We start from the raw sequence: 15,000 nt of genomic DNA on the forward strand, positions 1-15,000 counted from the left end.
ATTATTATTTTTGGTCATTTACCTGACACGTCAATAACACCTCACTAATTAGATTCTTCTCACCTGGATTTAAATATTCTCTCTCTCTCTCTCTCTCTCTCTCTCTCTCTCTCTCTCTCTCTCTCTCTCTCTCTCTCTCTCTCTCTCTCTCTCTCTCTCTCTCTCTCTCTCTCTCTCTCTCTCAGGTGCGTTCCCTTTAATTTCCTTTCCCTTTCACCTCCGTTTTCCTCATTAATAATTTCTCCACCTGCGATTTTTCTTTATTTCTCCTTTTTTTCATTGTTGTTGTTGTTTTCTCTATTTTAAAAAGTCTGAATCTAACGTATTTTTTGCTTTGTTTTGTTTTTTGGTAATTTTGAGTTTTAGTGTTTATATATTTTTCTTTTTCCTTTTTCTGTTTTTTTTTTGTCTTCATTTCCCTCTTTTCCCCCTTCGTCTTTTGTTTTCCTATTGTTTTATTATTTCCTGGTTTCCTTCTCTTTCTTTTTCTCCTTTCTTTCTTTCATTTTCCCTTCCCTTCCTTCCATTCCTTTTCTTAATTTTCTTCCATTTCTCTTTCCTTCCTTTCCCTTACTTTGTTTCATATTTTCCTTTCCTGACTTAATTCCATCTTTTCCTTTCCTTCCCTTTCCATTCTTTTTAACCATTCTCTTTTCTTCTTTCTTTCTTTCCCTTTTCCTTCCTTTCTTCCTCTTCTAAGTTTCTCCATTCCTCTCTTCCTTTCACCATTTTCTTTTCCCTTTGTGTTTCTCTCCTTTCTATTCAATTCCTTTCTCTCCTTCTTGTCTTCTTCCTTTACTGTTCTTTCCCTTCCCTTTCCCTATTCTTTCCCTGTCTTCCTCTTCCTTTCTCTTTCTTCTTTATATTACTTAACTTCATTCTATCCTTTTATCCCTTCCTCCTCCTTCTCCTCCTCCTCTCCCTTTTATTCTTTGTTTCCTTCGTTTATTGATTTTATGGGAACGCTTCTTTTTAATGGCCTAGGAGGAGGAGGAAGAGGAGGGAAGGACAGTTCATGGTCTCCAGTTACGGTTCTTTTGTCTCTCTCTCTCTTTTTATTTCATTTAAACATAGATACAAATATAATATTTACAAACCCAAAGGTGCACTGGCGTGTGCTGCCTATTCAAAGGGCGGAATAAAATCTATATAGAAAATAACTACATAAACTATATATATATATATATATATATATATATATATATATATATATATATATATATATATATATATATATATATATATATATATATATATATATATATATATATATATATATATATATATATATATATATATATATATATATATATATGTATATATATATATAATATATATATATAATACAGAATATATGTGTGTACGCACTGCACTCGTGTCACTGCTCCACCACGAGTGTCAGTGGAGTGGGGAGTGAGCCCGTCCAGTGGTGGGCCGACAGTTTTATTTTTTGGGTATTCGTCTCCCGGATGTTTGGAACACTGGCCGTGAACATGTTCCACATCCGGCAGACTCTTCCCTCAAAGGTGCGTTGGTGCTGGCTGGTACGGGAACGCGGCACCCCCACTGCGTCATCACGGGATAGCACCGTTCTCGTGTCCCGCGTGGTGACTCTCGGAGGTTGGCGTAGGCCCGCCAGATGTAAAACACCACAAGAGCAGCTACGTCCTTGCGGTGCTCCAAGGAGTCGACGGAACCGAGAGTTTCCTGGCTGGTGGGGGGTCTGTAACATCCACCAATCGCAGTGCCCGTCTCTGGATGGCGTCGAGCCTCCCGCTGTGCGAGGCAGCACACGACATCCAAGAGAGGGTAGCATACTCTAAGTAAGACCGTATCTGGGCCTTGTAGAGTAACAGCCTCCCTTTTCTGTCGAGGAAGCTGGCCACCCTTCGCAGGCAGGAGACTCTGTGGGAGGCCTTTTGGGCAAGGTGTTTGATGTGGCTGTTAAACCGTAGCCCTCGATCCACTTCCACTCCCAGAATCTTGACGGATTCATGGAGTGGGAGGGGGACGCCACCAAAGATTAACTTCCCCTCCACTGCTGGCCCGGCAATGGGGGATCGAGAGACCACCATTGCCTGGGTCTTCTCTGGGGCAAAGGTCACCTACCAACGGGCACCCCACTCCTGTAGCACCCTCAGCTGCTGATTGATCTCGTCAGCAGCACGCCCACTGGCATGTCGGGGGTAGGTGCAGGAGAGAGCGCAGTCATCAGCGTAAGCCGAGACTGCTGGCAGCTGCCGGAGAAGGTCATCCACATATATGTTCTATAGAACTGGCCCTAGCACTGAGCTCTGTGACACTGATACCTCCACTGGCAAGGAGTCGGACGTCTGCCCGTTGACGACAACCTGGAGGGTCCTTCCTTAAAGGTAGTCTCCCAGGAGCTGAAGGAGGTCGCCTTGAATGCCCTTAGCACGGAGTTTCTCAAAGAGACCTCCGTGCCACACCCTGTCAAAGGCACCCGCTATGTCCAGGGCTGCCGAGACAGTGTCCAAGCCGTCGTCAAGGGCGTCCTGCCAGATCTTGGTGAGGAACATCAGCAGATCGGAGGTGACCGGCCAGGTTTGAATCCATAATGCTGGTCCAAGAGGAGGTAGTTGTCCTTGAGGTGGCGACAGACTACGTCTGCCACGACCCTCTCGAACACTTTCCCCACCACAGACAGCAGAGAGATGGGCCGGTAGTTTTTGGGGTCAGACCTGGAGCTTTCTCTTGTGGGCGGGAACCACCCGAGCTTCTTTCCACGCCGATGGCCAGGTGTTTTCCCGGAGGCAGGCAGAGAAGACTGTGATAAGAGGGGCAGCCAGCTCGTGGGCACACTGCTTCAGCAGATGCGGGCTGAGGTAATCGGGGCCGGTCGCCTTCTAGGTATCCAGCCCTCGCAGCACCTGTGTCACTCCCACCTTCGTGAGAGTCTCCTCGCACTGATGTTCCAGATGTGGCGGTGACTGTCCAGGGTTATCCACCTTCAGCTTGCCGGCGAAGAGACTGGGGAGGCGGTGGCTGAGTGGATAGCGTGACGGCGCCGCGTTCGAGACGGCGCGAGTTCAATCCCCGCCCGGTGCCACCAAGCTTGGATTTTTCAGCCGCCGCCGAGTGGCTTAAGACTACCCACATGCTGTCCCGAAGACCACCTATGAACCCGGACTCTAGATTCTAGGATTAAAGATGAGCTCCGGGAGGGCAGCATGAGCCAATGCAAGATGGCGCCACTATAAACACTGGCCTGCGCCACAACGTGCTGGGCCATACCATCAGGCCCCTCCAAAACAAGCGGAGATGTGAAAAAAAAGCAGCTGGGCTTTCTCCTTGCTGCTGGTGGCCAACGTTCCATCTTGTCTTGTGAGAGGAGGAATCGTGTCCTGGCGGCTGATCCCCTGCCTTTCCTTGACGAGGGACCACCAGGCCTTATTTCCTACCCCTGCTCCACACAGCTTGCGTCTCATGACCTCCTCCCACTTCCTTATGGCCTACTTGCTGGTCACCACCATCCTCCTGCAGGCGCTCTCTCTCTCTCTCTCTCTCTCTCTCTCTCTCTCTCTCTCTCTCTCTCTCTCTCTCTCTCTCTCTCTCTCTCTCTCTCTCTCTCTCTCTCTCTCTCATTTTGGTCACATTTTTACTTTTCATCTTTATTTCTCCTCCTCCTCCTCCCCTCCTCCTCCTCCTTCCCTCCTCCTCCTCCTCCTCCTCTTCCTCTTCCTCCTCCTCCTCCTCCTCCTCCTCCTCCTCCTCCTCCTCCTCCTCTTCCTTCTCCATCCGGTTTCGTCTAGTTGTGTCATTCCCTCTTCGCTTACCTCTTCATTTATTCATCTCCTCCTCCTCCTCCTCCTCCTCCTCCTCCTCCTCCTCCTCACTTTTGTCACCTCTCCTTTACTTTCGTTCCTTCATTCTTCCTCTTCTTTTCCTCCTCCTTCCTTCCTTCCTTTCTTCCTTTATCCTCCATTTTTTCTTCCTTCATTCCTTTCCTTATTCCATTATTTGTTTTATTGTTATTGATTTTTATTTCTATTGTTATTTGTTGTTGTTGTTGTTGTTGTTGTTGTTTGTGTTTCCTTTACTAACTCTTTTTCCGTTCCTTTACTCCACAGGGCAGATCAAGCACCGAAGACATGACAGTGGATGACGATGTAAGTACCCTGATTCATTTACTGATTCATTTAAGTAACTCAGTGATTCCTTTAACTTTAGACTCATTTAAGTATTCTCCAAACCATTCCTTTACATCTAGACTCACCGTTGCCAGATCATCGTGCTCAGAGCATAGTATTTACCTGTTTCTGACGCCTAACTATTGCCAAGAAACATCAGGATCTAACTTTTAACGATAATTATAAATGAGTTTCGTTATTGGAGCCCAGAAGACAGTCGGGAAATATAATCGGCTGAGTACGACAATCTGGCAACGTTGTCTAGATTCATTTAAGTACACTACGATCGCTTCCTTTACCTCGAGATTAATTTAAGTATTCTTCAAACGTTTCCTTTACCTCCTCTGATTCATTTAAGTACACTGCAAACCGTTCCTTTACCTTTAGAAACATATGGAATGGAAAATGATAATAGGGGATGAAAAATGGTAATAGGGGATGGAAAATGATAATAGGGAATGAAAAATGGTAATAGGGGATGGAAAATGATAATAGAGAATGGAAAATGATAATAGGGAATGGAAAATGGTAATAGGGGATGGAAAATGGGAATAAAGCATGATAATAGGGAATGGAAAATGGAAATAGGGAATGGAAAATGGGAATAGGGAATGGAAAATGGGAATAAAGCATGATAATAGGGAATGGAAAATGGGAATAGGGGATGGAAAATGGGAATAGGGGATGGAAAATGGGAATAGGGGATGGAAAATGGGAATAAAGCATGAGAATAGGGAATGGAAAATGGGAATAGGGGATGGAAAATGGGAATATAGCATGAGAATAGGGAATGGAAAATGGGAATAGGGGATGGAAAATGGGAATAAAGCATGAGGATAGGGAATGGAAAATGGGAATAGGGAATGGAAAATGGGAATAGGGAATGGAAAATGGGAATAGGGGATGGAAAATGGGAATAGGGAATGGAAAATGGGAATAGGGAATGGAAAATGGGAATAGGGAATGGAAAATGGGAATAGGGAATGGAAAATGGGAATAAAGCATGAGAATAGGGAATGGAAAATGGGAATAAAGAATGGGAAAAGGGAATGAAAACGAGGAAGGTAGGATTAAGTACACTTCAAACGTTTCCTTTACCTCTAGAGTCATATAAGTACACTTCAAACGTTTGCTTCACCGTCATTGATTCCTTTAAGTACACTTCACACGCTCCCTTTGACATGTTCTCATTCCTTTGTGTTGCTCCTTTGTCCTTCATTTTCTGCCTTATTTTGTACTTCATTTTTTTCCTTATTTTTTGTCCTTCATTTTTTTCCTTATTTTTTGTCCTTTATTTTCTTCCATATTTTTTGTCCTTCATTTTCTTCCTTATTTTTTGTCCTTCATTTTCTTCCTTATTTTGTCCTTTATTTTTTTTCCCTTCATTTTCTTCCTTATTTTTTGTCCTTCATTTTCTTTCTTATTTTTTGTCCATTTTCTTCCTTATTTTTTTGTTCTTCATTTTCTTCCTTATTTTTTTGTTCTTCATTTTCTTCCTTATTTTGTCCTTTATTTTTTCCCTTCATTTTCTTCCTTATTTTTTGTCCTTTATTTTCTTCCTTATTTTTTGTCCTTCATTTTCTTCCTTATTTTTTGTCCTTCATTTTCTTCCTTATTTTTTGTCCTTTATTTTCTTCCTTATTTTTTGTCCTTTATTTTCTTCCTTATTTTTTGTCCTTCATTTTCTTCCTTATTTTTTTGTTCTTCATTTTCTTCCTTATTTTTTTGTTCTTCATTTTCTTCCTTATTTTTTTGTCCATTTTCTTCCTTATTTTGTCCTTTATTTTTTTCCCTTCATTTTCTTCCTTATTTTTTGTCCTTCATTTTCTTCCTTATTTTTTGTCCTTTATTTTCTTCCTTATTTTTTGTCCATTTTCTTCCTTATTTTTTGTCCTTTATTTTCTTCCTTATTTTTTTGTCCATTTTCTTCCTTATTTTGTCCTTTATTTTTTTCCCCTTCATTTTCTTCCTTATTTTTTGTTCTTCATTTTCTTCCCTATTTTTTGTCCTTCATTTTCTTCCTTTTTTTGTCCATTTTCTTCCTTATTTTGTCCTTAATTTTTTTCCTTATTTTTTGTCCATTTTCTTCCTTATTCTTTGTCCTTTATTTTCTGCTTTATTTTTTACTTCATTTTCTTCCCCATCTTATTTTGTTCTTAATTTTCTTCCTGTTCTTCTTTTTCTTCCTTATTTTGTCTTCTATTTTTTTTCTTTATTCTTCTTTTGTCCTATTTGTCCTTCAGTCATTTCCTTTATTTTGTCATTTTTTATCCTCTGTGTCCTTATTCCCTCATTTTGTCCATATTTTGTTCTTTATTTTACTTTATTTTTTTCCTGTTGTATTTCCTCCATTACGTCACTTAATCCGTAATAATCCTCTGCTTAACGTTTTTTTTTACTACATCAAAGAAATCGTTGTTTGTGTAAATGTCACGTGTTCAGGTCGTCACGTTTTCTATTAGTCACGTTTTCTGTTAGTCACGTTTTCTGTTAGTCACGTTTTCCATTCCTTCGCATTTTCCATTCCATATTCTCATTTTTTCTTATTCCTATTTTCCATTCCTTATTCCTATTTTCCATTCCTTATTCCCATTTTCTCATTCCCTATTCCCATTTTCTCATTCCTTATTCCCATTTTCCATTCCCTATTCCCATTTTTCATTCCTTATTCCCATTTTCTCTTTCCTATTCCATTTCCATTCCTATTCCATTTTCCATTCCCTATTCCTTTTCCCATTTTCCATTCCTTATTCCCATTTTCCATTCCCTATTCCCATTTTCCATTCCTTTTTCCCATTTTCCATTCCTTATTCCCATTTTCCATTCCTTATTCCCATTTTCTCATTCCTTATTCCCATTTTCTCATTCCTTATTCTCATTTTCTCATTCCTTATTCCCATTTTCTCATTCCTTATTCCCATTTTCCATTCCCTATTCCCATTTTCTTCATTTTAACTTCCTTCTTTTCCATTCAGATTCTCCCTTTCCATTCCCTTTCTTTTCCTTTCTTCATTCCCTGTTTTTCATTCAGTTTTCTCTTTCTTTCCATTCCTTCTACCTTCATTTTCATTCCCTTTTCCCTTTATTTCCATTACTACTTCAATATTTTCATTACTTTTCCAGTTTTTTCCGTTTCCAAGTTCACCTTTTAATCGCTAAGTCACATTTCATGATCTCAAGTCTTTTTTAGTAACTGTTTTATCAGCGTCTGGTTACTATCCGTTAAGATAAGATAAGGTTATGTAAGTGTTGATAGTTCTTACCTGCTTAAACCAGCGATAGGTTACTAATTCTACTTCGATAGCTTATTATATCAACTATTTTATTAGTTATCTACTATCCTTAAGACTATTTGAGAGGTGTGGATTGGCTTAAATAACAAGATGAACTTTATTTTTCTTTATTTTCCTTCTTTCTCCCTTTCTTTCCTCACATTATGTCTTTCCTTCTTTCCTCCTTTCCTCCTTCTCTCCCTCTTTCCTCCGTTCTCCCTTTCTTTCCTCTCCTATTTTGTCCTTCCTTCTTTCCTTCCTTCCTCCTTCTCTCCCTCTTTCCTCCGTTCTCCCTTTCTTTCCTCACCTGTTATGTCTCCTTCCTTCCTTCCTTTTCTTCCTACTCAGTAAATTCCTTCATCCAACTCTTTAAAGCTTTGGAGAACTAAGTATCCCCTTTAAAATAGAAAACGCGGCGTGAGCTTCGTTTTCTTTGGTTCTTGAAGGGGAACTCAGGTGGTCTAAAGGTAAAAAGTAGGTGACCTTTTAGAGAGAGAGAGAGAGAGAGAGAGAGAGAGAGAGAGAGAGAGAGAGTTTTCATTCTTTTCTGTCTTCATTTTCCCCTTCCTCTGTTTCTTCCTTTCTTCTCTTTCTTCCTCTACTCTTCTTCCTCTTCATTTTCCTCCTCCTCTTCTTCCTCTTCTTTTACCTTCTCTCTTTCTCTCTTTCGTATAATCTTCCCTCAACTCTCTCTCTCTCTCTCTCTCTCTCTCTCTCTCTCTCTCTCTCTCTCTCTCTCTCTCTCTCTCTCTCTCTCTCTCTCTCTCTCTCTCTCTCTCTCTCTCTCTCTCTCTCTCTCTCTCTCTCTCTTCTTCCTTTTCTCCTGTCTGTCTCTTCTTTTATTTCTTTCCTCCTCCTCCTCTTCTTCCTCTTCCTTCTCCTCCTCCTTCTTCTCTTCCTTTGTGTTCTTCCCCTTCTTTAATCCTTTCCATTCCCTCTTATCCCATTTACTCTCTCTCTCTCTCTCTCTCTCTCTCTCTCTCTCTCTCTCTCTCTCTCTCTCTCTCTGTAGGTATATGTCTGTACGGTGTGTGTGTGTGTGTGTGTGTGTGTGTGTGTGTGTGTGTGTGTGTGTGTGTGTGTCTTGAGGGCGTATAGCAGTTATATAAAAAACTAAAAACAGAGAGAGAGAGAGAGAGAGAGAGAGAGAGAGAGAGAGATAGAACATCGCGTAAGCCAACTGGACTATCACTCTTTAAACACTCTCTCTCTCTCTCTCTCTCTCTCTCTCTCTCTCTCTCTCTCTCTCTCTCTCTCTCTCTCTCTCTCTCTCTCTCTCTCTCCTGTGAACAATGGAAAGGAAAATAATAAATGAGAGAGAGAGAGAGAGTAAATAGAATAAGAAGTATGACGCAAGGAGGAGAATAAAGAGAAGGAAGGGAGGAAAGAAAGAAGGAAGAGAAGGAGGAAAGGGAAAAAAATAATATGAATGTGTAGTTAGAAGAGGAGAAGAAAAAGAAGAAAAATAAAATAAAAAAAGAAAGACAGGAAGCAAAGAATATAAAAGATTAAGAAATAGTTACAAGCGTTTCTTTTTCTTTCTCTTTCTTTCTTTTCCTTCCTTCTTTCATTTTGTTCTTTTCCTTTCTTCCTTATTTTCTTCTTTCTCTTTCATCTTTTTCTTTTTATTCCTTCTTTCCTTTGTTCTGTTCTTCCTTCCTTCCTTCCTTATTTTCTTCTCTCTTCTTTTTCTTTCTATTCCTTCTTTCCATTTTTTTTCCTTTCTTCCTTCCTTTCTTATTGTCTCTTCTCTCTTTCTTCTTTTTTTATACCTTTCCTTTTTTTCCTTTCTTTCTTCCTTCCTTATTCTCATCTCTCTTCTTTCTTTATTTTTATTCCTTTTTTCCTTTTTTTTCCTTTCTTCCTCCCTTCCTTATTCTCTTCTTTCTTTCTATTATAATTCCTTCTTTCCTTCCTTCCTTCCTTCTTATGCCCTTTCCTTCTACTTCAATTTCTTCTGTCTTTTCTTCCTTCCTTCCTTCCTTCCTTCCTTCCTTCCTTCTATTTCAATTCCTTCTTTCTTCTCTTCCTTCCTTCCTTCCTTCCTTCCTTCCTTCTTCGCTCTATATTATTTCTCATCTCGTATTCTTGCTTTTTTTATTTTTTCATTTTATTATATTTCCTTCTTTTCTTTTTCCCTCTTTTTTTCATTCTTTCCTCTTTTTATTTCCTTCTTTTTCCTTTCTTTTTCCTTCTCCTTTCTTCCTTTCTCTTTCTTTCCTTCCCTCCTTTCTCTAATTCCTTCTTTCTCCTACTTTCTTTTTCTTTCACCCTCCACTCCTTTTCTTACTCCTTTCCTTTTTTCTTTCTTATATCTGCTTTCTGATTTTCTTTATTTTGTTTTTTCTTAACCACAGTCCTTTTTTAACTTTTTTTTTGCTTTATTTTGGTTATTTCTTTCTATCTTTCTTTTATCATCATCATCATCATTGTAGCACCTGACACACACCTGGCGCCTCACCTGTCACCTGTATCAATTAATTTCCCTGTCTCAATTTACCTGATGGAAGGGGGCACTTAATCATATTGAAACTCGACACGGGTCATTGTTTTCATCTCATTATTTGCCTCATTATTTATTTTATTTGTCTTTGTTTTCTTACTTTCTTACTTTTCTTCTTTTTCTTCCTTCTTTTTTCCTCTTTATTCCTCTTTCTTTCCTTCTTTCTTGCTCTTTCTTCCTTCCCTTTGTCTTCTTTTATCTTCTTTTCTTCCTGTCTTCTTTTTTTCTTCCTTTTTTCTTCACAGGTAATTATTTTCATCTCATTATTCGCCTTATTATTTATTTTATTTGTCTTTGTTTTTCACTTTCTTACTTTTCTTCTTTTCTTCCTTATTTCTTCCTCTTTTTCTTACTTCCTTTCTTTCTTTTCTACTTTCATCCCTCTCTCTATCTTAATTTGTCTTCCTCTCTTCTTTTTTTTTCTTTCTTCTTTCTTCCTCTCTTTCTTTCTTGCTTTTTTTTCCTTCCCTTTGTCTTATTTTTCTTCCCTTTGTCTTATTTTTTCTTCCTTTCTTCCTATCTTTTTTTTCTTCATTCTTCCTCTTTCTTTCTTTGTTGCTCTTTCTTCCTTCCCTTTGTCTTATTTTGTCTTCCTTTCTTCCTATCTTCTTTTTTTTTCTTCCTTCTTTCTTTCTCTTTCTTTTCTACTTTCTTTTTTCCTTTCCTTTTTTTTTAGTGTTTTTTTTGTCGTATTGTTATTTTTGTGTTATTTTCTTCGTTTTCTTTCTTTTTTTTTCCTTTTTTCTTTATTGTTTTGACACAGGTAATTATTTTCTTCATCTTTTTCTTTATCATTATTTACCTTACTTGTCTTATTTTCTTATTTTTCTCATTTTCTTTTTTATTTCTTTGTTCTTTATTTTGAAGCAGGTGGAGGAAGAGGAGGAGGAGGAGGAAGAGGAGGAGGAGGAGGAGGAGGTAACTTCATCTCTTCATCTCCATTTTTACTTTTAACCTCATTATTCTTCCTCTTTTTTTTTTTCTTTTCTCCTCCCCTTCCTGTTTTTTCTTTCCTTCTCTTCCCTTCTCTTTTTATTTCTATTTTCCTTCCCTCCCTTCTTCCCTTCCTTCCTACCTTCCTTTCTTTTACCTATTTATCTACCTATCCTTCTTCCTTCCTTCCATCCTTCCTTCCCTTTCCTTCCCTTCCCTTCCCTCCCCCTCCCCCTCCCCCTCCCTCCCCTTTCCTTCTTTCCTTTCTTTCATTTTCTATATCTATCTATCTATCTATCTTTCTTCCCTTTCTTCCCTTCCCTCTCCTTCCCTTCAATTCCCTTCCCTTCCCTTCCCTTCCCTTACCTTACCTTACCTTACCTCACCTCACCTCCCCTCCACTTTCCCTCTCTTCCCTTTCCTTCCATCCTTCCTTCCTTCCTTCCTTCCTTCCTTTCTCTCTTGGTTTTTATATCTATCTATCTATCAAACTTTCTTTCTTCCCTTCCTTCCCTTCCCTTCCCTTCCCTCCCTCCCTCCCTCCCTCCCTTATTTAGATGGAAGTTGCCCCAATAATTACCCGTTTTCTCTGGAGAGTTCCCGTTTTCTTCGTGAGGGACATAGTGACGTAGACTCAACTAGAAGAGGAAGGGACGGGAATTTTTGAAGTTATTTATTTTACTTATTTTTTATTTTGTTCTTGTTATTACCTTCGTTCTTTGCTTTCTCATACTTCTCTTTGTTATTCTTCTTTACTTAGTTTTTATTATTGTTTTTATTTTCCTTTTCTTTCTCTTCCTCTTTTCCTATTTTTTCCTTTTCATCTTTACTTCTTTATATTCCTTTTTTATTTGGCTTCTGTTACTGATGTTCTCCTTCTCTTCCTCTTTTCTTATTCTTCCTCCTCCTCCTCCTCTTCTATTCTCTTCTTCCCTTTTCTTCTTCTCTATTTTCTTCCTTCTCTATTTTCTTTGTTTTCTTCGTTCTCTTCTCTTTCCTTCCCTTACCTCCTCTTTCTCTTCTCCCCTCTTCTCTTCTCCCTCTTCTTTGCTCTATCTTTCCTCCCTTTCCTCCTCCTTCATTCTTTTCTTCCCGTTTCTTCTTCTCTATTTTCTTTCTTCTCTATTTTCTTTGCTTTCTTCATTCTCCTCTCTTTCTTTTCCTTGCCTCCTCTTTTTCTTCTCCCCTCTTTTCTTCCCTCTCTTCTTTCCTCCTCGTCCTCTTCCTTCATTCTCTTCTTCCCCTTCCTTCTTCTCTCCATCTTCTTTACTTTCTTCATTCTCTTTTCTTTCGTTTCCTTACTCTCTCTCTCTCTCTCTCTCTCTCTCTCTCTCTCTCTCTCTCTCTCTCTCTCTCTCTCTCTCTCTCTCTCTCTCTCTCTCCTCCTCCTCCTTTAGGCCTAGTCGCTGTCTCCTGGGTCTTCATCTGTCAGACCTTTCCCTCGAGGTCTCCAGTGTAATCTCCTCCATCTCTTTGGTCTCCCTCTGGTCTCCTTCTAGTCTCTCCATCTTTACCTCGTCTCTCCCTTGCTCCCCATTCTCTGCTGTAAACACAACCAAACAAAAACAACAGTCACAAAGAGCTAAATGCTGGTTCTTCAAGTTCGCCATTCAGAGTAAAACAAACAAAACAAAGGTTAAGGTAAATATTTTCGGAAGTCTGTTATTTAGTTACAACAAAGTAATAGAAAACAATTTGAAAGGCAAACCAAGCTAATTTGTGCCGGTGGACCTTGTTGCTTTTGTATTCTTATTAATTCTTAGACTGAAATCATAAGAAACGAACATTAAGTTAAATATTGATTGATTGATTGTTTATTGTTGCAAATAAACAAAGGAGAAGGAGGGCATGCCATCCCAACCCAGGCAGTACAGTGTGATTATACAACTCCGGATACATGTGGAAGTAGCACCAGGAAACTAAAAAGATACAATGGTTGGGGACAAGTGCTAAAAATAAAGGCCTTGATTAAATATTTGGTTATACAGGAAATTGTCCAAACAAGAGAAAAACAAAATTCAGCTGACTCAACTAGATACTCATGCTAGACATGATTGGATGAGTTGTGGGCGTGCAGGTTGTGAGCGTTTTCCTGGGTTCACATCCAAACACGCTGATATTTCAAGCCATCGCTTCGAGTGTCTTAAGATTACCCTGTGTCCAGACCTCAATCAACCCTTACTTCAGCGACTTGGCTTAAAAATGGAGCGCCAAGAGGCCCCTCAAAACAGCATACCGGCGCTCTTGGCACACACACACACACACACAAAAAAAAAAAAAAAAAAAAAAAACTATATAACTACTTTTTACTGTAGACATTAAAATAATATAAGAAACGAAGACTGAGATAATTACCTATTTAGTATTCTGAAATGTATAATTGATAAGATAATGGCGGATATTAAAGAGCGTTCTCTGCATGTAATTTAAAAGGCGAACCACACGAACCACAGTAAACGCGAAAAATCAGTCGATTCGGTCCTGTCAGTCCAGCAGTTCAGTAATGCTGGGATTGCCTTTGTAGCAGCTCCCGCCAAGGGGCTATTACGGGGAATTGTCCGTGGATCTTCAGTCAAACCACGATTTCCGCTGGCGTGGTTCTCATATTTCCGTGGTTTTCTGACGTGTCCACGATCTTCCAAAGCTACGGTAGATTTCACTGAAGGACGACGGTATTAATCACCATCATCATCAGCAGCAGCAATAACAAGAAACAAATGAGAACCACGCCAGCGGAAATCGTGGTGTGACTGAAGATCCACAGAAAATTTTCCCAGTGTAACAGCCCCTTCATGGTCCTTGTTCTTGTGTCTTGATTATTGATTGGCGTTGTTGTGTCCTTTAGTCTTGGTGAATTTTATTTTTTCTTCTGCTCCAGATTTTTGTGATAAAATTTTTTCTGTCTTCAGTTTCTTCCAGTGTTAATGGCTGGAACACCAACATATTGCCTACAGTACACACTAACATACAGACTCGGGTCTCCTTCCCGGGATCCCGGCCATAAAGTTTTTTTTTTTTCTTCCAGGAAATTTGAAATCCGGGAAATCCCAGGACTCTTTGTACTTTTCTCTTATATCTGCTACAAAATATGAAAATGTGAGAGAGAGAGAGATATGCCTGGGTCCCAGGCATATCTCTCTATGAACTAATAGACATGGAGGCTTGGTGGGGGTCACTGAAGGTGGCCACTCCAAATTAAGATCAGAGCTCAGTGATCTTAGTGTTGACTGTTTGTGCTTTTTGAAATGTTATTTCATGAATAATTCTTAGGGTGCATGACTGCGTTTGCAGCTGTCTGATTTTTTTTTTTTTTTACAGGCCATTTTGAGTCCCATTTCACTTTTTTTTGTTTACCATGTCTGGAGAGTTGGGCCTAAATTCCAAATATTCTACTTATGATTTTGTACGTGCATTGCAGAATTTTCATTGTTTTCTTCAGCTTTATTTCAATGCGTACAATGACAAAATACCAGGTTATATCTATCATTCTTTTATTTCAGGGCATTTTAGAATTTTCAGTTTTTTGGTTAACTTTTATGGAATATGATGTCCATATTATTTTACGTGTTGAATATAAGCACAGGTTACTCCATAGTTTCATTTTCTGTGTAGTTTAGAGTGGTGGGGGTCACTGGGCTGGCCTGTGCCACGGGCCAAGCTTCCATATGGATATGCTATTGTATGCAAAAACTCATGTTCTATACATACAAGGAAACTCAGTGTCGTTTAAAAATACTTATTTCACACTTTCACAGGGCAAGTAACTACTTATGATGTATATACTACTGAGGTTCATCTACGAATCACGATAGAGCAGGAGTATTAGCAAACATTATCTGCTACGGGAAATCCCGGGATCCCGGGAAATGTCTTGCTTTTCCCGGAATCCCGGGATGCTATAAAATCCCCAAAACAGGAAACCCTAATACAGACTGAACACAAAGAAAACGAAAATCAAGGTTAATATTCAATTTCCAAAAGTCTACCATTGAGAAAGAGACAAAGAAAACGGATTTAAAGGCAAACTATTGAAAAACAAACATTATTATTTGCATACTTTTAATCACACATCCGGACCCAATCTGCTTATGCGTTTAGGTCGTTACGAAGATAGATTAAGTGGGTCCATGAACACTATACA

At 39.3% G+C, this 15,000-nt stretch overlaps 1 protein-coding gene across 2 annotated transcripts in view; it reads left to right on the forward strand.

Annotated features, from left to right (window-relative positions):
• LOC126982353 (ribosomal protein S6 kinase 2 beta-like) overlaps positions 1-15,000 on the forward strand; it is a 227,704-nt gene that overhangs the window by 48,584 nt on the left and 164,120 nt on the right. For both annotated transcript variants that reach the window (XR_007735132.1, XR_007735133.1), the window contains exon 2: positions 4,092-4,130. The gene's annotated coding sequence lies outside the window, so the exon portion shown is untranslated. The remainder of the gene's footprint in view (positions 1-4,091; positions 4,131-15,000) is intronic.

Source organism: Eriocheir sinensis, chromosome 50 (genome assembly GCF_024679095.1).
Source record: "Eriocheir sinensis breed Jianghai 21 chromosome 50, ASM2467909v1, whole genome shotgun sequence".
Lineage (NCBI taxonomy): Eukaryota > Metazoa > Arthropoda > Malacostraca > Decapoda > Varunidae > Eriocheir > Eriocheir sinensis.